The sequence below is a fragment of the Triturus cristatus genome, chromosome 10, assembly GCF_964204655.1.
Source record: "Triturus cristatus chromosome 10, aTriCri1.1, whole genome shotgun sequence".
NCBI lineage: Eukaryota > Metazoa > Chordata > Amphibia > Caudata > Salamandridae > Triturus > Triturus cristatus.
Window position 1 is genome coordinate 401,010,381 of NC_140593.1, and position 25,819 is coordinate 401,036,199.

Here is a 25,819-nt window from a genome sequence, read left to right on the forward strand (position 1 = left end):
GCGCAAGGCTCCCTTCCAGCCCTTCCCTGTCGTCAGTACCCCTTTTGAGCGGGTCGGGATCGACATTGTGGGACCTCTGGACCCCCCAACTTCCCAGGGGCACCGGTTCATCCTCGTCCTGGTGGACCATGCCACTCGTTACCCTGAGGCCATTCCCCTGCGCACCGTTACGGCCCCCGTGGTGGGCCGGGCGCTGATGGGGATCTTCTCCCGCATGGGTTTTCCCCGTGAGGTCGTGAGCGATCGCGGGACCAACTTTATCTCCTGATACATGAGGTCCTTATGGCAACAGTGCGGGGTGTCCTACAAGTTCACCACCCCGTACCACCCCCAAGGAAAAGGCCTGGTAGAGCGGTTTAACCGGACTCTGAAGGGGATGATCGCGGGCCTGGAAGAGCCCCTCCGGCGTAAGTGGGACCTCCTGCTCCCCTGCCTCCTATTCGCATACCGAGAAGTTCCCCAGAAATCCTTGGGTTTCAGCCCCTTCGAGTTACTCTACGGGCACCCCGTCAGGGGGCCCCTCAGCCTAGTCAAAGAAGAGTGGGAGGCGGCGCCCCGAGGCACCCCCCGAGATGTGTTCCGTTACGTCCTGACCCTCCGCAATCAGACTAGGAGGTTCCGGGAATTGGCAGAGGCCAATCTGGAGGTGAGTCAGGAGGAGATGAAGCGCTGGTACGACCAGAACGCCACACTAGTAGAGTTTCAGCCAGGCCAGCTGGTGTGGGTCATGGCCCCCGTGAAACCCTGCGCTCTCCAGGATAAATGGACCGGGCCCTTCAAAGTAGTTGAGCGAAGAGCCCGGTCACGTACTTGGTAGACGTCCAGTCACCCCGGGACCCCCTCCGGGTCCTCCACGTGAACCGCCTCAAGCCCCACTTTGTGCGGACAGAGCTGAGCCTCCTACTGGCCACTGACGACGGGTCCGAAGAAGAGTCGGATCCTCTCCCGGATCTTCTATGCACCAAGGAGAGGGACGGCTCCGTAGAAGGAGTGAACCTCTCCCCGTCTCTCACGCCCCAGCAACGTGAGGATTGCCGCCAGCTCCTAGGGCAGTTTCCGGACCTTTTCTCCCTGGTCCCCAAGGTCACCGACTGGTGTGTCCATGACGTGGATACCGGAGACAGCCCACCAGTGAGACACCGAGCCTACCGAGTCCCCGATTGGGTCCGGTCCTGTATCCAAGCCGAAGTCTCGAAAATGTTGACCCTAGGCGTGATCGAACCCTCAGACAGCCCCTGGGCCAGCCCCGTGGTCCTGGTCCCAAAAGCAGCCGCCCCTGGGGTCGCCCCGGAACTCCGCTTTTGCGTGGACTACCGGGGACTCAATGAGGTCACCCGAGCCGATGCCCACCCCATTCCCCGAGCCGACGAGCTCATTGACCGGCTCGGAGCTGCACGATTCCTCAGCACCTTCGATCTCACCTGCGGCTACTGGCAAATTGCGCTCACAGAGGGAGCCAAGGAGTGGTCCGCCTTCTCCACCCCGGATGGGCACTATCGCTTTCGCGTAATGCCCTTCGGGATGAAAAATGCCCCGGCCACCTTCCAGCGACTGGTAAATAGAGTCCTGGCCGGGCTGGAAAAATTCAGCGCTGCATATCTCGACGATATCGCAGTTTTTAGTTCCGAATGGAGTGAGCACCTCCAACACCTCCGGAGGGTGCTAACCGCCCTACGCCTAGCGGGCCCCACCGTGAAAGCCAGCAAATGCCAGATTGGGCAAGGTTCGGTAACCTACCTGGGGCACCAGGTCGGAAGCGGGCAGGTCGCCCCTCTACAGCCCAAAATCGACGCCATCCTAGCCTGGGAACCCCCCACCACCCAAACAGAGGTCCGAGCCTTTCTGGGCCTCACGGGCTACTATCGGAGATTCATCCGGAACTACGGCAGCCCGGTCGGTCCCCTCACGGGACTCACGTCCAAGAAGCAGCCCAAGAAGATACAGTGGTCCCCTGCCTGCCAAGAGGCGTTCAATGCCCTGAAAACGGCCATGTGTACGGCCCCCGTCCTCCAGGCCCCCGACCACTCCAAAGAGTTTGTGGTACAAACTGATGCCTCCGAGCATGGCATCGGGGCCGTCCTCTCCCAAGTAAATGACCAGGGTCTGGACCAGCCCGTGGCCTTCCTCAGCCGAAGGCTGTTGCCCCGGGAACAGAGATGGAGTACCATCGAGCGCGAGGCGTTCGCAGTAGTCTGGGCCATCAAGAAACTACGCCCTTACCTGTTCAGCACCCATTTCAGGGTCCAGACCGACCATCGCCCCTTGCGATGGCTCATGCAGATGCGAGGAGAAAACCCCAAGCTTCTGCGGTGGTCAATCTCCCTCCAGGGGATGGATTTCACCGTGGAACATCGCCCTGGTACGGACCACGCCAACGCCGATGGCCTCTCCCGGTTCTTCCGCCTCAGCGAAGAGAACCCCCAAGAACATGGGTAGTTCTCTCCGGCTTTCAGCTGGGGGGGACGCGTGTTGGACCCGGCCCTCGTAACATAGTCAGACCTGACCCCTGCACCTCACACCAGCCCCGAGCCCTCTGGCCTAGCCGATCCTTCCCACCAGAACACACGCACCCGACCCGGACTTCCCCCGTCCATAGGCCTTCCTCCTTCGGCCACCCCGGGCCCGCGTGCCCACTGCATGCACCAAGATGGCCGCCCGGCCCCAGCGCGACCCTAGCCTACAGGCGCCACTCCGGCTGGAGGACATCGCGCCCCCCTTGGGATGAGAGAGGGAGGAGCAGTTTCCATCACACCTCTGCGCTTCCCTGGGACGGTGGGTTTCGATCGACCTGCCGGCCTCCCTGAGGGCTGGCTCCACGCCTGCTGGGTGTCTGGGGCTCCTCCCGACCCGGCCCTGAAAGGATCAAAGGACAATGGCAGGAAACCCCCAACAAGCGACCCCCAGGTGACAAGACCCCTGCCTGCACAGACTCCGGACATCAAAGAGGAGTCGCCCTATAACAAGGGGTGCTCTGGGACTGTCCGGCAGATTCGCCTTGGAACCACCTGAGCCCTGCTGAGTGACTCGCGGCTCCCTGAAAGATCGTAAGACCTCCGAACTTGTGCTTGAGCCCTGCTGAGTGACTCGCGGCTCCCTGAAGATCGTAAGACCTCCAAACTCGTGCTTGAGCCCTGCTGAGTGACTCGCGGCTCCCTGAAGATCGTAAGACCTCCGAACTTGTGCTTGAGCCCTGCTGAGTGACTCGCGGCTCCCTGAAGATCGTAAGACCTCCGAACTTGTACTCGAGCCTGCTGAGTATCTCGCAGTGCCCACAGACTCCCTTGGTCCCGCCGGACCCCACGACGACAAGTGTATCCCCCAGCTCGAGAATTGTGAGCTGTGCGCCGGATACACTCCTGCATTTGATCCATTCCCCCCAAAGACTGTCCCGCTACCTCCTAACCCCCCTCCAAGACTTTGTGAGCCCGCGCTCCACTTGTATATATATTGCCTTGCGGATCATAAAGATCTTACCACTCCGATCTGATAAAGATTTGCTCTTAAGAACTCTCGGTGTTGTGTCTCTTTGTCGTGTGGTGCCGAGTGTTCGATCCTAGATACGAGATTCCTCCCCTGAGGAGTCTCCCACCAGTGCCCGGCTACGATACCTCGAGGGTTGGTCTCAGGCCAGTCAGGGCCCCCTCCGGGCCCCTCTGAGGTCGCCTTCTAACAGTGATGCCACCTAGGCGGATTCCCCGAAGGGAAATACCCGAGAACTCATGGGGAGCTATGGGGACTGTTTTCGCCCTTGTTCAGGGGGTATTTGGGGGAGGGATGGGGAGGGGACATGGCTGGCAGGTTGGGGTTTGCTTCAGTGGGCGGGGGGAGAGTGGGGGGGGACGTTGGGGAGGGGTATGTTCGGAGTTTGAGGTTGGGGGAGGGAGGGTTGGGGGTGAAGGGAGTATGTTGTTCGTGGAGAGTACTTGGGACGGTGTGGTTGAAGATACCTGTGCTGCTTGCCCATTTGGGGCTGCTGCTGATGCTGCGGGGGTGTGATTGGATGATTACACAAATGCATGTGAAGATGAGGGGCTGGGAGTCGAGATGCTGTCGGGAGAATGGGTGTGGACCGAGCGATGACTGAGACGACCAGGAGAGAACGGCTCACGGTGCTATCGTGGAATGTTCGGGGCCTAAATGACGCTAGAAAATGCAGAAAAGTGTTGGCTTATCTAGAACAGCACCATGTACAGATCGCACTGTTGCAGGAGACACATCTTGCCCCCCGATCGCACTATACGCTGGCTGGTAGATGGGCGGGGGTACGCAGTTTTTCGTCCTACTCAGGGTATGCTAGGGGGGTTGCGATTTGGATCAAAAAGACTGTACCTTTTGTGAAGCTTGGTGAGCGCGTGGACACGGAGGGAAGGTTTGTGATGCTCTGGGGTAGGCTGGGCACTGACACCATCACGATTGTGAACTGCTACGGCCCCAATGTCGACTCACCGATGTTTTTTGCGCAGTTATGGGGACAGATGCTCCACATTGGCTCTATGCACATTTTATGGGGAGGCGATTTTAATGTGGCGCTGGCCCCTGGATTAGACAGATCGGATAGTAGTGTTCACTACAATAAGAAAGCGCGAGATGCGCTGGCGGGTATCTTGGAGGAAGGCCACTTAATAGATAGCTGGCCTCTTGTACACGGTGGGTTGCGGGAGGGCACTCATTTTACAGCGTTTGCTAACTCCTGGGCTAGATTGGATTATTGTTTTGTGTCCCGAGGCATAGCGGTGGACTTGGGGAAGGTTGTGCACCTACCTCGGACGTACTCGGATCATTGCCCGGTCCTTGCTCAGATAGCACTTCCGGGGTATGGAGGGGTGACCGCAAGATGGCGTATGCAGCCCACGGCCCTTTTGGACCCTTTATTTCAAGCAGAGCTGGGGGAGGAGATTGCAGAGTTCTTTCCCCGCAATAAAGATTCGGTGGATAGTGTGGAAACCATCTGGGAGGCATTTAAAGTGACGGTTAGGGGCTACTATATTGCGAAGAGCTATGGGGTCTTGAAAAACATACGAAAAACGCTTGCGAAACTAGAAGAGGAACTTAAAGTGTTGGAGACCAGGATGAGTCAGGGGCCAATGGGCCCCCTCCATGCGGAATTCAGGGAACGTTTTACACAGTATGAAAAAGAGGCGGATAGGGAGGCTCAATTTTGTGGCAAATATTGGCAGGCTCGCAGGTTCTGCGAGGAGGAGCGACCAGGGCGCGCGCTCGCGGAAGTTACTCGGCCGCCGCGTTACAATACACACATATTGGAGTTACGCACGTCGGAAGGGGATTTAAGTCGGGATACCAAGGGCATTTTGGAGCAATTCACTGCACATTATAAAGATCTATACACGGCACGCAGTGTGGGCGAGGTGGATTTTGGGGGGTTTCTCGATAATATTGCACTGTGCTGGTTGAGTGATGACCACAGACAGTTTCTAGGGGCACCGTTCGAATTGGACGAAATCCGGGAAGCCATTATGTCTCTTAGCAACGGTAAGGCGTCGGGCCTGGATGGGCTGCCGGCGGAATTTTATAAAAGCTACGTGGTTATTATGGCCCCTGTTCTCAAGGAGGTCTACGAGGAGTCTCTGGAAGTAGGAGTGTTGCCTGGGTCCATGAAAGAGGTGTTGATCACCTCGTTGTTGAAACCGGGCAAAGACCCTACCGACTGCGGTGCGTATAGACCGCTCTCACTGTTAAACTGCGACGCTAAAATATTGGCGAAGGTGCTCGCCAATAGATTATCGCTACTAATGCCCAAAATAGCCCTCCCAGACCAATCCGGGTTTATCCCAGGGCGATCCACGGCCAATAACTTACGTACACTTTTCTCCCTGATGCATACTATAGCGCCGGAGTTGCCGGTGGCTGCTGTATTCCTCGATGCTACCAAAGCATTTGACTCCGTGGAGTGGAACTATCTATTTGCTATTCTGTATAGGATGGGGTTTCCGAAAATATTTGTTGCCTGGGTGCGATTGTTGTATACGGACCCGAAAGCGAGAGTCTTAATCAATGGGGAAATGTCGCGCCCGATTTCATTGACCAGAGGCACGAGACAGGGGTGCCCATTGTCCCCGTTGTTATTCGCTATTGCGATTGAGCCATTGGCCTGCCGTGTTCGCCAACTGCACAAGCCAAGCACATTTAAATGCGTCCAACGTCAGATAGACGTGTCATTGTATGCTGATGATTTGACGTTGTATGTGGTGGATCCGCTGGCGCATCTCAACCCATTGCTTCGGGAATTCTTGGTTTTCGGCCGGATATCCGGGGTACAAATTAACTGGCAGAAATCACAGTTCTTTCCCCTGACCCCTGCGGTGCGCCGCTTCCCACTGGATTATCCACTCGAGTGGTGTGATACCGATCTGCGGTATTTGGGGATACAGATATCTCAGAATCGGGAAGAGACTGTGCGTTTAAATTATGGTACGGCTGTCGCGAAGCTAACAGAGGATGTGACACGATGGATTTCCCTGCCTTTCACCATGGCTGGGAGGGCCTCACTTATTAAAATGGTGGTGTTGCCTCGGTTTTTATATCTGTTCCAGAATATTCCTTACTATCCGGGTGCTTTTTTCTTCCGTACACTCCGCACAGAATTGATAAGATTGTTCTGGGCTGGAAAGCAGCCTCGATTAGCATGGTCCATTATTACCCAGCCCTATGGGACAGAGGGGTTCGATGTCCCTGATTTTCTGGCATACTACATTAGCGCCCAGGCCCACTTTGCGTACCACTGGTTTGCGCCTACGCCATTTATGCCGCAGCTGGCTGTGGAGGACTGGATTGTTCGGCCGCTGCCACTAAAGGGCATTATTTACGGCCCGGCCGGGGTGCTCGACACTCCGGCTGCAACGGTCACTAGCACGGTGGATGCGTGGCAGCGGATCCTCCGCAAAATTGCGCTCCCGTTTTTATACGCACCAAAATTGCCACTGGCTTATCACCCAGAGCTATCCCTGTTGCGGGAGAAGGGGTTCCAGGAGATGTGCGCTGGTCTGGAGGTTAGATCCTGGGGAGACCTTTTCCTGGATGGGCGGTTTAAGACGAGGGAGCAGTGGTTCCATGGGGTTCAGCACACCCCGTTGGAGGTCTTTTATTATCTTTGGCTGAGGCAGGGACTGAGGGCCATCCTTCCGCACTTCCCAGAGGAGCCTGCGGTGGTGTTGCCTCTACAAATAGTACTCACGTCAGAGGGTGGCAAACATCTGGTCTCCCACCTGTACCGCAGTATTTGAGAGCATAGTGGGGACGGGGAATGCAGAGCGCTCCGGCAGTGGAGTGCGGATCTAGGGAGGGACATAACGGAGGCGCAATGGGCGTACTGCTGCGGGATGACCTCGCAGATAGCAGCTAGCTGCAGGTTACGAATGATCCATTATAAGTTCCTGCAGCGAATGTATTACACGCCTGCGAGGAAGCTGCGGTTTCGCTTGGCAGAAGATGACAGATGTGAGCGTTGTCACATGGAGGGGGCGGATTTTTTACACTTGTCATGGCTTTGTCCGGCGGTGGCGGAATACTGGACACAGGTCCACAAAGCGCTGACGACCATGATAGGAGACACGGTTGACTGTGACCCGCTCATGATGCTGTTGGGCTATACCATGAGGCTACTCAAGGCGCATCGGAAATTTGGGGATATCGCACTTTTGATGGCGAAACGGAGAGTCGCTTGTCGGTGGGGGAGGGGCCGTGCCCCGAAGTTTAAGGAGTGGATTGCCGACTTACTACACTGTCAGGAACAGAACCTACTATATGCAGAAACACAACTAGCGCGTAATAGGGCCAAGGATATTTGGGACCCGCTCAGAGCATATTTAGTGGCTGAGGGCACTTCAGGGCTGGACGGAACTCGGGAGGCGGGCGGGTAAGCCTGGGGACTGCTGTGTGCGGGGCGAGATAGTGTGATTTGGATTCGATGGGATGACCGGCTTGGGGTAGGGCGACTGTTGACGGAGTGGGCTATGCCTCTAACGGAAGACCGTACAGCCGTGGGATGGGAGACACTGCTGCGGAGATGGCTTGGTGTACTGACCAGTACGGAGACCCCCGAGGAGTGGAGGAGGGGAGGTCTCCTTACGCGGCCGTGGCAGGAGGAACGCTAGCATGATGGTCCGGTATGTGAGGGAGACTGGTTAGGTGGTGGTGATTGTGGACGCACGGCTTGCAGGGAGGTACTTCCTCGCGACTCAATACCGGGGTCGCCGTGGCGGGAGCTGCGGAAGAATATATTGCCGCAGGACATGTTCACTCGGGCTAGGGGGAGAGCGCTGCTATGTATCCTGCATAACTATGGCGAAGGTGCCTTGCAGGTGCCAGTGGACTACTGATCGGATTTCCATGAGAAGGACTCTGCCGGCTCTGCACAGGGTAGACATGCGAGATTAAAGATAAATGTACCGGTACGACCCTGAGCTCAGTAGGCACAGAACTGAACTGAGGCGGGCGATGAGTGACTGCTTCTCGCCACCGGGCCTCCGGGCTGTCGGATAAATGGCTGTGTACCTTACAGATGATGGCTAGAAATGTGATGGACAGCGGCCGGCCCGAGGGGTTGTAGGCGTGAGGCTGTATTGTTGATGTACTCTCTCAAATAAAGGTTTTGAAAATTTAAAAAAAAAAAAAAAAAAAAAAGCATCACCAGTATAACTGGGCTCATTGTAGTAGATTCAAATTTAAAAACGATTCGGATGTGGGATCAAATACCTTGTCTCCTTCTCACAAACATACACCATAAATAATGAAAAAACTTTTTTAAGCCATAACGCCGTACTTGCCTTTTTATGTGTTACAATTTTGGTTTTATGCCTTAATTGTGTCTGTTTCCCAAAAAATACTGGCTCAGGAACCATCTTTAGACATGACTAAACTCCCTGCCTTCGGTCCTCTTGAAACAAAAGAACATAAAAAAACTAAATAAGACTCTATCAATAACTATAGCAGCAAATCTTGTTAGCTATTTATCTCTTTAGTAATATGATTGACAAGGGCATATTGCATTGTAGCAACATATTCAAAGATGGCGCTCTTTATTGCGAGCGCAACTCTTTCTTGAACGCCCTCAACACGTGATCGGATGCTGTAGCTCCTTTAAAGAAGGACGCGGTCCATAACGCTATCACACCAGTGGAAAGAACCGTGTTGGAATCATCCCGGGACTATGTTTTCTTTCGAACAGATCTAAGTAAGTGACTCTCGAATTTGCCCTAAATTATATCTAACAGCGGCCTAGAGAAAGCCGTAACTACCTCTATTAAGTTCCCAGTTAAAACGGGCTAGGGAAGGAGGAATACAACGCTCTCCTTGAAACTCTAATACCTAACATTTTGTAAAAATGTGCTAGCCTTTTTTATGAGTAATAGACTTTGGCCCTATGAGACTAATATATTACTTTCTTAGGTTTTTAATCATTTGTATAATATACATTATAGTAATACCTTCAAAGATGGCGCTTTGCTCTCGAGAGCGCATACCATCTTGAAGGCACCAAACATGTGATTAGATTTTGTAGTCCCCTTCTAAAGATGGCACGTCGTACAGCGCCAACACTCTAGTGGGAAGATTACCCCGGGACTACGACTTTTCTCATATTGATTAAAGTAAGTGACGCTAGAGCTTGCTCTGAATATGCCGCCACTTGTACCGAATAGCGGCTCTGAGAAACACAAAATCGCGCTCTCTCGTGTTGTCTCTATTAAAACGGGTTAAGGAAAGAAAAATATAGCACCTGACGCTCACGCTGAACTAATTTTTACTTATTATTTTCCCGAACTAATGAGTTCACTTGCCCAAGAAGAATAGGCTTTGTGTAATGAGACCGGGGAGTGAAATAATATATATCTTCTTTTTACTTTTGAGCATGAGATACCCAGCTAAATACCAATCTCCTGGGATCCCATACTCTTTGCACCAAAACGGGTATAAACGAACCGGCTAAAGTGATATTTCTTTCCTTTCTTCGGCCAGTATGTATCGTTAATACACTACCATTTTGATCCTCGTGCTATCCCATGTAATATGTCTTTGGCATAACCAATTAAGCGTATATGATCTTGTCAATTATGCAGATATCCGCATTTGTTCTCTTTCACCCTTATGCATCAAGCCAAAATCCAGTCGGTAAAATACCGATTCGGTAATAGCTCCCGGTATTGTGTTAAAAATACCCAATCCCAATGCATCAACCCAAAACCCGAGCAAATAACGAATCGCTAAATAAATAACCTCGGACATACCGAATCGCTAATACCCAAAATGCTAATTTACCGAATCGCTAAATACCGAATTCGCAATTACCGAAATCACTATTAGCTCCCGGAAATTGCCAATAGCAAATAACGAATCGCACCCCAATGCAACAAAACTCGCTAATAACGAAAATCCCAAAAATCGCTATTTTGCCAGAGCTAAATAAGGGGAATCAAAACCTGGAGGTAAAGTCACAAAAAAAAAAAAAAAAAAAAAAAAAAAAGAAAATATTCCTACATGTGCAAATGATTGAGGCAATCACTAAACCCTTAAATTTGGCCCAGGAGACCCTGTTGGCTCCCACAAAATGGCTGCCCTCTACGTGCTTGCAAGGAGGATGCGGATCAATGCAGCAGGACAGCGCAGGAGAAGGGTCCAGGAGCGAGTGTTCAGACTGCGCATAACCCTGCTCGGCCAGAATGAGGACGAGGTGTACCAGAAATATCGCCTCAATCGCGCTATGATCATGCGCCTGATTGCAGACCTGGAACCAATACTGCAGCACCAGACCCACCGGACAAATGCAATCCCTGCGCACGTTCAGGTACTATGCAGCCTGCACCTACCGGCCTCAGGGAGTTTCCAGGGGGTAATTGCGGTTGCCGGAGGTGTCTCGCAAAGCGCACTGTCACGCTTCTTCCAAAAATTCCTAGATGCCATGCTGACAATGCTCCACAGACACATCAGCTTCCCCACAACCCCACAGCAGTTGGACCGCACCAAACAGGCATTCTACCAGGTGGCACAATTTCCACATGTGATTGGATGCATCGACTGCACGCATATCCCCATATGCCCTCCGTCAGCAAATGAGTACCTTTTCATGAACCGCAAGTCATACCACTCGATCAACGTGCAGGTTGTGTGCGATGCCAACAACATCATAACGGACCTAGTGGCACAATTCCCAGGGAGCACACACGACTCATACATCTTCCGCAACAGTGGAATGCACAGGCGACTACTCAATGGCGAATTTGGAGAGGGACTCCTGTTAGGTAAGTAGAACTACGCTTCCCCACACCAACACCACACATGTATGTACATCACCAATGCTAAGTCTATGCTTCTATCTTCTAGGTGACAGTGCTTACGCCCTGCGGGAATACATACTAACCCCATACCTAAATCCAGCAACCCCGCAGGAACATCGCTACAACGCTGCACACACGAGGAATGTGATAGAGCGGACTTTTGGGATTCTCAAGAGCCGCTTCCGTATCCTCCACAAGACTGGCGGCGCAATGCTATACCAACCAGACACATGCTGTCGAATAATTGCTGTATGTGCAATGCTGCACAACATTGCCACCAGAAGGGGGATACCCATGGAGGTGGACAGGGATGACGACCCCCAGGCTGACCAACCACCCGCCCAACGACGACCGGCACACATCCCTAACACAGCAGAGGGCCATAGGAGGCGGACAGACATAACGCAAAATCATTTTTGACCCTGGGTAAAATGAGACATTACAAGTTGGTGTTGGGTGCAACTGTTTAATGCACAGTAGCACAGAGGATTGTGCAACAGAACTAGCATTGTGAATCATGCTCCGATTGCATAAATGTAAATAAAAGGTTCCTTAAAGTCAGGCCTGTGCAAACAGAATAATTGGATGGCCATGGTTGCTCCACCATGGACCTGCAGCATGTCCAAATTTCTAGTGCCGCTTGCCACGTACACCAAGCCTCCGCTCAGGTGCATCCAAACCCTCACCACGGCCTGTCCCCGTGGAGGCACGCGAACTTCGGCGCCTGGTGCTGGCCTCTGCCAGTGACACGCTGCTGACACTGGAGGCAGCCTCACTGGTGTCATCCCCTCCCAATGCTGCAGCACTGCATGTGCTGCTCTGCAGTTGTTCCACAGCAGTGGTGATGTGTCCCAGTGACTTGGCAACATCACCGCAGAAGATCCCAAGGTCCACCTGCAGGGAGACTGTGCGGCGTGCCAACACAGCGGTGCAGTTGCTGTGCCGTTGTATGGCCTTGGTAGCGGCGGCAGAACGCAACATTAGCTGCCGGTTACTCCTCCTCTGGGACTCATGGCCCTCCCTGATGGCACGGGTGAGCTCACGTACCTCCTCCCTGAGCTGAGCATTGCCATCAGCAACCGCAGTGGTCTGGTCCCTGACCGCCGTGCCCATGTCCCTGACCGCGGAGCCCATGTCGGTGACTGCTGCAGTCATGGCGCGCATCTCCCTCGCTAGGCGCACGATGTTGCAGCTGATGCTAGCCACATGTCTTCCCTGCAGGTTCTGTGTGCGCAGCATCCTCTCCTCAATTGCAGAGGTTGTTGGGACATCCTGGTCAGCTGAGGAGACGGAACTGCGACGGGCCCTGTGACGCCGTGCGTGTCTTGAGCCTCCATGTGGTGCAGCAGGTGGTGTGGATGTGCGCTGCGTGGGTGCCAATTGCGGGGGGGGGGTTGCCATCTCCTGCAAGGGCGCAACTTGGTGCCTGTGCCTCTGCGGTATTGTGGCTGCACTGGCTGCAGGCTGGCTTGCTGGTGCCGTTGCTTGTGGCGCAGGTGGTGGTGCCTTGGCTTGTGGCACTGGTGCTGGTGCCGATGATTGTGGCGCTGGTGGAGGTTGTGCTGGTGGGGTGGCAGGTGTTGGCGGTGCGTGCGCATCCTGCACAGTCTCCTGGTCTGACTCCACGGGTGTCTCAGATATGATCAGCTGGTCGCTGTCGTCAGAGTCCCCAGGTGATGCATCTGTGTGTGAAACAGTGCATGATTAGTGGGATGATTACACCTACATAGTGTTGTACCCATCAATGTCCCTCTGTGGTCCAACAAATGAACAGTCTACAGCCATGTACAAAATATGTGTTGTGTGAGGATTTACGCCTGTGCCTGCACTCTGGGCTGACTAGACTACAACTCCCAAGATGCAGTAGTGTCATGTGTGGAACTGTCTGTGCCAGAGCTGCAGACACAGTGAGATTGGGCTGGGGGCATGGGTATGGATTTACGCTATGCTGGGTGTGGCACAGGCATGCATCTTACCTTGGGCACTTGTGGCTGCGCCGGACGTGTCCATCTGGATCACCCCCACGACGGCTTCCCGCTCTATCGTCCCTTCCACAAGGTCCTCCAGGGCTGTGTTGGATGGTGCAGTGCTTGTTCCGCCTCCAGTCCTTCTTGCCTCCCGGAGCCTCTCAGCAATCCTCTCTTTTGCGCGCTTCCGGAGGTCATACCACCGTTTTTTGAGATCGTCGATGCTGCGGCTAGTGACGCCAACCGCATTGACCCTCTCACGGATGCGCTGCCAGATGCGCCGCTTCTCGGTCTCAGGCACCTTGAGGGACAGCTTGCCAAAGAGGCGGTCGTGTTTGCTGGCCACTCCCTCGATGAGGTACTCCAGCTCCCTGTCTGAAAACTTCTTCTTGCGCTTGCGTGCAGATTCAGCGCTGGATGGCACTTCCTGCGACATGATGGATGTGTGCTGTGACTGGCAGAATCTGTGTGGCCTCACTCTGCACAGCCTGTCCTTCTTTCCAGCTCCTGTCTGCTCCTCTGTCGAGGCTATGTGGGTGGGGCAGCAGTATTTCCTGGTTGGTGATGTCATCAGCCTGTTCCCGGTGCGACGCGGCAATTTGCGATTTCGCTATTACCGATTCGGTAATTGCTAATTCGGTATTACCGAACTCGCTATTAGCCAAATCGGTATTACCGAACTCGCTATTTGCTAGTGGGGCCGTTTGCATGCCCCGCTATTAAGGAATCGGTAAATTTAGCGATTTTTAAGGAATCGCTAAATTTTACCGAATCTGTTGATGCATGCCAATTACCGATTCCTTAATGGCGATTCCTTATTTTTCGCTATTAAGGAATCGGTATTACTTTGGTTGATGCATATGCCCCTATTTTCTTTGTTTTCCTGTCTAGATATCTGTTCTGTTCTAATATGAAGTAATTTTTTAAAAACAAAGTGTCAATGTTAATAAGATGCGCTTTTACTTTGAATCTTAAGGTACATTTCTGACATAAAAAATGTACTATATATTCCTGCATGACCTTTCTTGTAGCATGAATAATATCGAGGAAACAGCATGTTTATGGGTAGAATTTATTAACCCTGTCGTAGACAAATACATGTACTAATATAACCTGACCTCAAAACATACTAATAAACACCAAGCTGTCACAAAGGTTGCCTTCCTTCTGAAACCCGCTTTCGGTTCTATATGTAGACTGCAGCACAAATAAAAAATAAAAAATAAAAAAACTATCTTTCGGCACCTTTATTTTTTTTTATTCTGAGTAAATCACCCCTTTTTCTGTTCTTTTCTTTCCATCACTGTGAGCAATTTACTTTTCTTCACATCCCTTTTTGAGCACTTATATAGTGTCATTGCTTTTGGAATATTACGTCTATTTAGCTCACATACCACTGGGTGTATTTGGGTATACACTGAGACTTTAAGATAAATCTGTCTAACATTACCTTACTAATGACGAGCGGTGTGCAACCCACTTCGTATTTTGTATTTAAAGCTCCCTGAGCCATGGGTTGACGAGCCCGGATCCCGCACCCGCGCGCCGTGAGAGGTACTATACCTGATAATTTTTGGCAGTCTACAGCACCCCGCATACGTACCTGCTCCCTGCTGACGAGAGGCAATTACCTCGAAACACGTGTCCAGGGATGGCATTTTAAACTTTTTACTCGTGGCATAGGTGTACCCGCCGCTGTCACTACATTCTCCAGAATCCTATGGGGCTATTTGCTAGTATGACGAGCGGTGTGCGACCCACTTCGTATTTTGTATTTAAAGCTCCCTGAGCCATGGGTTGACGAGCCCGGATCCCGCACCCGCGCGCCGTGAGAGGTACTATACCTGATAATTTTTGGCAGTCTACAGCACCCCGCATACGTACCTGCTCCCTGCTGACGAGAGGCAATTACCTCGAAACACGTGTCCAGGGATGGCATTTTAAACTTTTTACTCGTGGCATAGGTGTACCCGCCGCTGTCACTACATTCTCCAGAATCCTATGGGGCTATTTGCTAGTATGACGAGCGGTGTGCGACCCACTTCGTATTTTGTATTTAAAGCTCCCTGAGCCATGGGTTGACGAGCCCGGATCCCGCACCCGCGCGCCGTGAGAGGTACTATACCTGATAATTTTTGGCAGTCTACAGCACCCCGCATACGTACCTGCTCCCTGCTGACGAGAGGCAATTACCTCGAAACACGTGTCCAGGGATGGCATTTTAAACTTTTTACTCGTGGCATAGGTGTACCCGCCGCTGTCACTACATTCTCCAGAATCCTATGGGGCTATTTGCTAGTATGACGAGCGGTGTGCGACCCACTTCGTATTTTGTATTTAAAGCTCCCTGAGCCATGGGTTGACGAGCCCGGATCCCGCACCCGCGCGCCGTGAGAGGTACTATACCTGATAATTTTTGGCAGTCTACAGCACCCCGCATACGTACCTGCTCCCTGCTGACGAGAGGCAATTACCTCGAAACACGTGTCCAGGGATGGCATTTTAAACTTTTTACTCGTGGCATAGGTGTACCCGCCGCTGTCACTACATTCTCCAGAATCCTATGGGGCTATTTGCTAGTATGACGAGCGGTGTGCGACCCACTTCGTATTTTGTATTTAAAGCTCCCTGAGCCATGGGTTGACGAGCCCGAATCCCGCACCCGCGCGCCGTGAGAGGTACTATACCTGATAATTTTTGGCAGTCTACAGCACCCCGCATACGTACCTGCTCCCTGCTGACGAGAGGCAATTACCTCGAAACACGTGTCCAGGGATGGCATTTTAAACTTTTTACTCGTGGCATAGGTGTACCCGCCGCTGTCACTACATTCTCCAGAATCCTATGGGGCTATTTGCTAGTATGACGAGCGGTGTGCGACCCACTTCGTATTTTGTATTTAAAGCTCCCTGAGCCATGGGTTGACGAGCCCAGATCCCGCACACGCGCGCCGTGAGAGGTACTATACCTGATAATTTTTGGCAGTCTACAGCACCCCGCATACGTACCTGCTCCCTGCTGACGAGAGGCAATTACCTCGAAACACGTGTCCAGGGATGGCATTTTAAACTTTTTACTCGTGGCATAGGTGTACCCGCCGCTGTCACTACATTCTCCAGAATCCTATGGGGCTATTTGCTAGTATGACGAGCGGTGTGCGACCCACTTCGTATTTTGTATTTAAAGCTCCCTGAGCCATGGGTTGACGAGCCCGGATCCCGCACCCGCGCGCCGTGAGAGGTACTATACCTGATCATTTTTGGCAGTCTACAGCACCCCGCATACGTACCTGCTCCCAGCTGACGAGAGGCAATTACCTCGAAACACGTGTCCAGGGATGGCATTTTAAACTTTTTACTCGTGGCATAGGTGTACCCGCCGCTGTCACTACATTCTCCAGAATCCTATGGGGCTATTTGCTAGTATGACGAGCGGTGTGCGACCCACTTCGTATTTAACATTACCTTACTAATATCCTTTTCAGCCTTGAAAAAGCCCTGGCTAAACTCAGCCACTGGGTAATATGTCGGCTGTTTTGCTTTAATGTGAAGAAAAAAACAAAATGACAACAAGAAAAAATACAATTTGAATGTTGGAACCTTTGAAAAAGAACCTTCATGTCTAAATAAATAAAACGGAAATCTGTACTTAATCAAGTACTCTGACCATTTTTACTTTTAACTATTTGAGGAGGAGCTCTTTGACTCATAACCTTACGCATGACGATGGCCACACTGATTAATTTCATATCCAGCATGCTCCCGATGATCTTATCCCCTGCCTTCTGCAAATTGCTGGACATCGCCGTCTCCGAATTCATATTAAAGGGGGAAAAAAACAAGAATCTCCATGAAAATCCTAAAGAGGAAGTCGACAGATGATGAAATAGGTATAAATAAATAAAAATAATACCTATTCCGTCGTGTGTCGACTTCCCCCCCTTTGTGGCCCGCACCTCCGTGCTTACCTGTGCCGGCCACCGCTGCAAATACAAGGTTCGACCCTAGCCGCCATTTGGAGCAAACGCTCAATGAAACTGGATGGGAAGACACTGTTTTGGGATACATGGACTCACAAAGGTGTAAATACCATACTTAGTCTAGGATCGCGTGCTAATCCGGTCCCCTTTTCCACCCTACAAATGAACTTTGATCTACCTAATCTTCACTTCTATAAATTTCTTTGACACAAAAGTGTATTAAGCAAACTTACCCCAACCCCCATGAGCTAGACCTCCCCGCTCTGTTAGGCACCCTTAAAAGAAGAGGTCATACGGCTTCCCACATGTATAAACTTCTTGATACACATAACAGACAGGCTTTGATATTATCTAACAGAAAATGGGAACCCCATTCCAGGTGGATGGGTGCTCCCCACATTAACGAAAGAACATGGCAAGAGGTCTGGAACTGCACATCAAGCCAAAATCACCCCTGCACAAGCACAATCCAGATTGTGATCTATTTACAAAACCTACTGGACCCCAGCTAGACTACAATAAACTCGGACTGAGGGACATGATCACATGCTGGTGATGTGAAGAGGGCCCAGGGGACCTTCAACACATGCTTTTTAACTGTAAGGAAATTTCCATTATGGACATAAATCCAAGACCTGCTGTGCCAAATCACAAAAGTTCCAATAGAAATGGACTTTCTAACAACAACCCTAGGAATCCATGCCAAACCCGCTTGATGGAAAGTGGCCCTCACACCTCCTCACTAACAGACCTCTTCCTCTCCTTAGGCACTAAAACAGTTCTCTCGGACTGGAAAGCCACAACCCTCAGTGCTTTTGACAAGTGGTGTGAATTCACTAGGCTCAGTAAGAGGGGCTGATATCATTTTATACTCTAAATTCCATGGTCCCTTGAGCCTTCGATGGCTGTGGGACACTTTTGACAAATACCTACAGATGAACAAACTGCCATAAAGCCCCCTCCCCACACGTGACAACATCTTCTTTTGCATGGGGCTATATTCGGAATCTATCCTAGACCCAGCTCACTCCGGCTTACTGTAGCCAGAACCTCTTTTTTCGGTGCCTATTCCCTCCCCCCCCTCCGTTCTCTCTCCCCCCCTCCTTCTCATGCACCCAAGGACTTGGTTTGCGGTACACTCTGTTTAGACTTCTTGAATTATGATTGACTTGATCTACCATTTATCAGATGCATCGACCTCAGTACCTGCTTTGAAATAAGAGTTGCTTTTTTGCATCCACTCGTTATTACGTGCATACTGTTACCAGCGATATTGTGTAATGGAGATCATTGTGTTGTTCTCTAGCTTCCCGAACGCTTGGAGTCTACAGCTTTCTCTGTATTGTTTGTTCCTTGTCTTTAATTGTATTTTGTATAAAATAAAATGTCTGAACAAAAAGTGCAGGTGTAATAGTGGCGACCATCTTGGAGTAGACTCTGAGTACGGAACAAAATATTTCTAGAAAAAAAATCATTCAATCACTCTGCAACTGCTAATCAGCCGTCATCAGAGAAAAAACGTTTGACAGACTGAGGGTCGGTTATGATTGTGACCATGATCTTACTGTTCTTTTTATTTATTGTTTAATCACGATGCCGGAGTTGCACAGAATCATGAAAGGCCAATGCTCAGCATGACGGCAGGACAAAGCACCACTAACATCTTTTCTGCTGTGTTACCAATCATGATGAAGGAATCTCTCCGCAAGTGAAAATAGCTACAACATAGAGCAATCTTCCTACTCTTATTAAAGTTCCTTCTGGGCCGTGAACTATAAAAACGTGTCATCCTGGATCTCAGACAAGGTGGTGGCACAGGGGCGGCCGGCACAGGTAAGAGGTGTGTGGCGGTGGCGGGGCAGGGGGGTTCATCGACCCATGGCTGTATAGGTAATATTAAATAAATAAATAAAACCACTTACCTTGCACTCGCTGCATTGTCGAGTCGGTGATGCAGCGAGCGCAAGTTAAGTTGTTTTATTACATTTTTGCCTATCCCATCATCTGTCGACTCCCCTCCCACCTGCCCCACCACTCTTACCTGTGCCGGCCACGCCTGGGTGGCACACAGGCAGTAAGATGAGGGTCTCCTCTGTGTCTCAGCGCTTGACACTTCTAAACACTGAGTTAGAAGTAAACAGATAAATGACATCGCTCACACTGCCTGACACTGACGCCTCCCAGTGGCTATCATGTGGGCCACACAAAGGGGTCGATTCCGATCCTGTATTTTTTTTTCCGTACAACTCGTATCCGTAATTTTTTCCGTTCGAATCGTACAAGTCCCGTCCGACTCGTGAAGTACGATTCGTACGGGAAAAATACATACGGATCGGCCCGATCCGTACAAATCGGATCGGAAAAAGTTGTACGAGACGGACCCGGACACTTTTCCGTACGAATCGTAAAATACAGTCCGACCGTACAAGTACGATCCAGACCGGCTTTCCGATTTACGAATCGTACGGAAAACGTCCCGTACACGGGGAATGACTTTACCCGCTGCGAAGCGAACTTTGTATGACTCATATCCCGGGAGAAGTTGTTCCCGGAGTGTGAGTCGTACAGGGGTACGAGTCGTACAGGCACCCCCATGCATATGTACGCACCTTACAACAACATCACGTATGTACGCACCGTACATACGCAATGTTGGGGTACGCACCGTACATACGCAATGTTGGTGTACGGACCGTACATTCGCAATGTTGGTGTACGCACCGTACATACGCAATGTTGGGGTACGCACCGTACATACACAATGCATGGGGGTGTATGCCTGTATGACTCGTACCCCTGGGGACTCTGCTTTTACGGCTGTTTTGGGCTCCCGTAAGAAAAGAGCCGTACGGAGTGCCGTAGGGACGAATCATACTTGCTGGGCCTGAAACCGCTGCTTAAATACGTCTGGACGTCGCATACAGGCTGTTCCGGATCCAAATCGTTGTGTTTTTTTAACCGTACGGTCTTTTGTACGATTCGTACGGAAAGAGGCTTTCTGTACGAATCGTACTTCCTAGGTTGTACCGGGTACGAGTTGTACGGAGAAAACGCTCCGTACAACGATTCGTACAGCCTTTCAGGATTGGAATCGGCCCCAAAATGTGAATGATAATGGCAAGACAGACAATGGCTTAAGAGGGCTGACACCTTGCTTACTATGCATGATGTACTGACAATGTACTTTGGGCTGAACCAAAATATGAATGACACTCTAAGCAAGCAATGGCTGGGAGAGGCTGGCCCAGACTGAAAGAGATTGGTCCAAAGCCCCTCTCAATATTCATGCATTATTGTTTATGTTTTATTAGTTAAATGAAGCGGGATCACCAACTCCAGCCCATACCTAAATAACAGCCATTGTTTGCTTGGTCAAACACATGCATGGCAATGGAGGAACATTTGTGCTTCTAAAAGTGTTTCCAAACTCCTGTTGATACTACACCAACAATAATTTTCCACCTGCATATGATTTTTGCACCTGAATATGTTTTTGCCCCTAAATCTGATTTGTGCTTCTAATAGTGTGTGCCCACTCCTGATGATGTTGCACCAAAAGTGATATAGCACCTAAATGTGATTTTGCTCCTGAATGTAATAGCACAGCCTTGCTTTTTTTAACCAATGGTGATTTTACACCTACAAGTAATTTTGCATGCAATGCGATTTGTGCTCAAAATGGTTTTCACACTCATGCCAATATTGCAGTTTGGGATTTTGTGCCTCAATATGCTGTCAAGCAGCAGTGATGTTATACTGATGTACACCTTGTACTTCTAATGTGACATCTTACTATTACATTTTCTTGTCTGTACTAAGCAACTAAGAGCCTGATTACGATGTTGGTCGGAAAGCCTCCAACCGGTAGTCAGATTCCCCTGAACCTTGTCGGAACCCATCGTAAACAATCGGTCGGAATTGTTTCTGACAGACCGATTACGATGCTCGCGGTCGGAAGGGGGACCGTTTGGTCATTCCGAATCGGTTCCAAATGGCATTCGGAGAATCCGAGTCGGTTTGAGCCGATTCATACAGCTCTATGGACAGTGTTTCAGACTGACCGCTTACGATTTCGGATTCTGACAGCCTTTCCGACTCGGTCTGTCCGACAGGAAAAGGCTGTCGGGAACTGACTTTGGGGGCCCTTAGCAGGCCCCCCTTCATCCTGAGGCCACAGGTTTGGGGTCGAGGGGGTACCCAAGGGACCCCCCTGTAAAAACATGCACAGTGTTGGCAGGCACTATAGGGTGTTCCCGACAGGGTGCAAGGTTTTCTGCAGACACCCATTTTCCCTATAGGAGCCTGTGTTGTCAATCGAAACACAGGCTCCCATTGAAGTCAATTGAAGTCCTTCTGAATGGTGTTCGAAAGCATCATAATCGGTTGGGAGGAACCGCTGACCGCGAGTCGGTCGGACCCGAATCCGACAAGGAGTCGGGCAGTTTAGTTTCGTAATCAGGCCCGCAGTATCTAAATGTGATACCACACTCTTGCTAACTTTGTCCATTCCTGTGATTTTTTACTTAAATGTAGTTTGCACCTACATGTGTTTCTGCACCTAATGCTTTTGCATCGAAAAGTGTTTCATTCACTCCTGGTGATGTTTCATCATGAATGATTTAGCACTCAGAAGTGAATTTTGCACCAATTGTTTTCACACTCTTGTTAATGTTGTTTCAGTAGCACCAATGTCATTTTGCACCTAAATATTATTTGTCCTCCAAAAGGAATCTAAACAATGCAGGCTGGTTTTTTTATGTATGATTTTGCACCAAAGAGTGCTTTTTCTTCTGAATATGACTTATGCTCCTAATAGTACTTGCAAGCACCTAATGATCTTGTATTGTGTGATTTTGTGCCTGCATGCGATTTTGCTGACGGTCAACTCATGGTGATTTCGTACCTAAAATTATTTTGTACTTAAAAGTGATTTTATGGCAAAGTCGGAGGCTAACATTATTGCAATCTTCTTTATTACCACCACTCACAGCAGCCACTTTATAGAACTTAGAACACTAACAACAAAGTTCCAATCATTATAAAAGGCTAGAATCCCCAGTCATTTCCTTCTTTTTTGCAGCCTCCATGTCTTTAGTAAAATCCAGATTTTCCGTCCTACGGAGGTCGGAAAAATCTACATTTTTGGCACCTAAATGTGAGTAATGTTCCTATCAGTTTTCCATACTCAAACTGATGTTGCACTAAAGATCATTGTTCACTTCAGTGTGCTGTCAAACAAATATGAGGTCATACTAATGCACACCTTTTTACAGTTAAAGAGGCATCCTTGTATGACACATTATCGATGCACAGAGTGATACTGTGTAGTGCAGCTGTCCCACACGGAAGCAGTTTCTTAAGATAAATAGACAACGTGTTTTACGTTTTCATTGTCTCATCTCAAAGTGGTCAACAGCTGGGACAGAACACACAATCCATTGTCGTGATTATCCTTAAACCACTCAAGAAGGTGGATGTGGAGCTGCCAGTGCTGCTGTTATTATTTCATAAAATACCCTCCAGACTTCTTCATCTAAGGGCCATCCGCCGAATTACAATCCCATTATATCCTATGGAGATGGTAATACGGTGGGCGGGATATCCATCACATTTGTGATGGAGAATTCCATCAGCCAAGGTCTAAATAAGGCCCATGTCTGATATCTCATGTTCAAAGATGGGGTCCTATTTCTTTTTGTATTCTTTAAAGGGTGTGGCTACATTCAGCTTCTTATGACTGAATGTTGGTCCAGCTAATGAGGTATGTTACTGAGGTTCTGTTCGATGGAAATCAATTAGTTGTCCCCCCATTAAGACTCTATTTCTGTTTTCCTGAGTCAATTTTTCTGAGCAGTTTATGAACCATGATATCGTGGAATCTGTGTAATACTATGCAGGGATTGAAATCTCATTGATTCCTAAATGTGTTTTGTAGTTTGTTGCCTGAGTTGTAAAGCATAACTTGGTCTCCTGGCATTAACTTCTGTTTTCTTGCGCAGTGGTCACAGCTTATTTTATTTGTTCCCCAAAGCATTCTTGATGTTGGCTTCTGAGAACATTTGTTGGCCTTCTCCAAATGTTTGTGGAAATCATTCACATAAATCAGGTACATCTAGCATTCCTCTCAAATTGAAGGTAGTAAAAAGCAACCCCAGCTACATTGCCTTTGGAACATGTAGGCATGCATCAAGGTGGCTAGATGTTGGCTCCACTTTGACTTCTCATGGAGATTCAAGATGCATATCATGTTTAGCAGTCTTCTAGTGAAGTGTCTCATTCGAAACTAAAGTCTAGAGATGAAAGGGGGCGTTCGATCATTTTACTAGATCCAGCATCTAGCTAATTAACTTCTCTCAAAGTCTTATCCCTGTTTTAAGTGTAGTCTGAACGGCAAACTATAAATCCAGTGTACTATGGTCACAGTAGAGTAGATGCCACAGCGGAAGCCCTTTCTTTACATGGGAAAGCTTGTGCATACCAAGACAAGTGGTCTAGGATTTCTAGGATGCTCTCAACACAGTTACAATTAAATGCTTCTGACAGGGTGCCCCTATACTCCTAATCCTTAGGTCCACTGTTTAGTAAGCATTGTAACTTAGCCATCCTTGTTGCCCGGGACCATGTCAATATACAGCAAAGGCAGTTCATCAGGGGCACTTTTATGAAGAAGGTGATTCACACTCCTTGAAGAAACCAGTATTTATTGTAGTATAGTAAAGACCCCTGGGACACATCTGCTCACAGGTCCAACCGCAATCCATCTCCCCCCAACATTCCTAGTTTACAATCAGGTAGATAGTTGCTAAGAGACTGTAGCATTCCACGTTGTCATAACAAGAGCTATGGTAGTTCACATCATGTTAACCCATGTAAAATACAACAGGCACACCACATTTGTGATGAGATATTGTATTACAACTGGTTGTAGAATCAGTTAAAAAGGTTTTATCAAAAATGGTGTTGTCATGGAGGAATATAAACACAATTTCTCTGACGACTGCACCACTTGTTGCAACAAATGGACCAGCAGGTACTGACTTTTCAGGTGCAGAATCCCTCCTTGCCTAAATAGGCAATCCTATTGTCAGAGAGGGTCACTGCGTCTCCTGCAGCAATGATAGCTACGCCCCTGTGTGAGCTGGAATTACTCGCACAATGAACTAATCTGGTTCAGTTTATTCTACAATAAGCCATGTGACAAGGTGTTAGTACCTCTCTACAAGGGTCTAAAATCTCAAATGGAATCCTACAAAATGTGGCGTGGTTTAGGGACACTGGCAGGAATGTGGGTTTACAGCAAGAGTCAGCGACGGTTCCTCCTTTAGGGCGGAGGAGTGTCGCCCCGCCTGCAGCAACGCTCCTCCAACCTAAAGGAGGAACAAATATATACAAATTATTAAAATGGCCTCAATTGCTATTGGCAAGTGTGTGAGCGGCGGTGAATACTGCTGATTGACAGGAGCAGGGATAACACCGTAAAGTGCAGAGTACGCATGTCAAATTTGGCAACCGTGTTGCGCTGGCCAATCCTGACATGCGCACTGCTGCCCCCACTTATAGCATCTGTGTTAAACAGCCTGAGGATTGCACAGGCCGGTTCTGAGTCTCAAACGGAGTGTTGGGTTAGCCCGCTCTGTCCAACCCTGACACTTCTCTCATGCTGAGACAAGCTGCAGGAGTGGTTAGGTTCGAGTTGGAGGTAAATGGAAGTTTCATCCCACCTCGGCCACAGACTTCAGCCTCGGAGGTGATAGAACTGCCGCTGTAGGCAGAAGCCCATATGCCTTAGGACGGGACTGAAGCTCGGAGGGAACATCTACAGAGAAAGGTAAGAAACTACCCTCTTACCTAGTAGAGATTGTAAGAGTCCCCTTATTGCTAAGAGGGTAGAACTGGAGTGAGCTGCTGATTGCACACCAAAGGGAGAGGCGGGTAAATTGCTCTGCCGCCAAAAAAAGAGGAGGGGGCAAAAATCCTTGTGAGTCTCACATTTATACTGTGGGCATCGAGTTATTCCCATGTCTGCCTGTGTGTTGGGCCTAGAGAATTGCCAAGTAAATGAACACTTAAAATATAGATTCAACGTTGTATCAATTTCACCTGGGTATTCGATAAAACTATGAAGACTCCATTTTGTTGTCTGTGGATGTGATCATGTGTCTCGTTCTTTTCACAACTCCCTGCCGCCCACTCCCCTATCGACCCCGCCCACACATACATGTAAAAACAAACATGACATTGTCACCTTCCCTTGCAAATCCCACGGAGGAGTAGCCTTTCTCTAATTTCCTGATTCTTCTGGGAAAGGAACATGGGAATGCTGGCTCCTGAGGCTGGTACTCCCTTGACAGTCATATCCTTTCACACCGTGGCATAATGCAGGCCAGTATGCTTGAAGGCACAAAAGGTAGTGGTCGTGGCTTATCTTTCAGTATTTGCCGATCCTTATACAAAGCCATAACAAACTCTTTAGCTAAACTCGAGGAGGGGGGCTCACTAGAGCCATACATTCTAACATTTCAGAACGTTCTTTATGCCACCATCACCTTCTGTATATTTGTGTGCAGTTCCCTCTGTGTGGATCG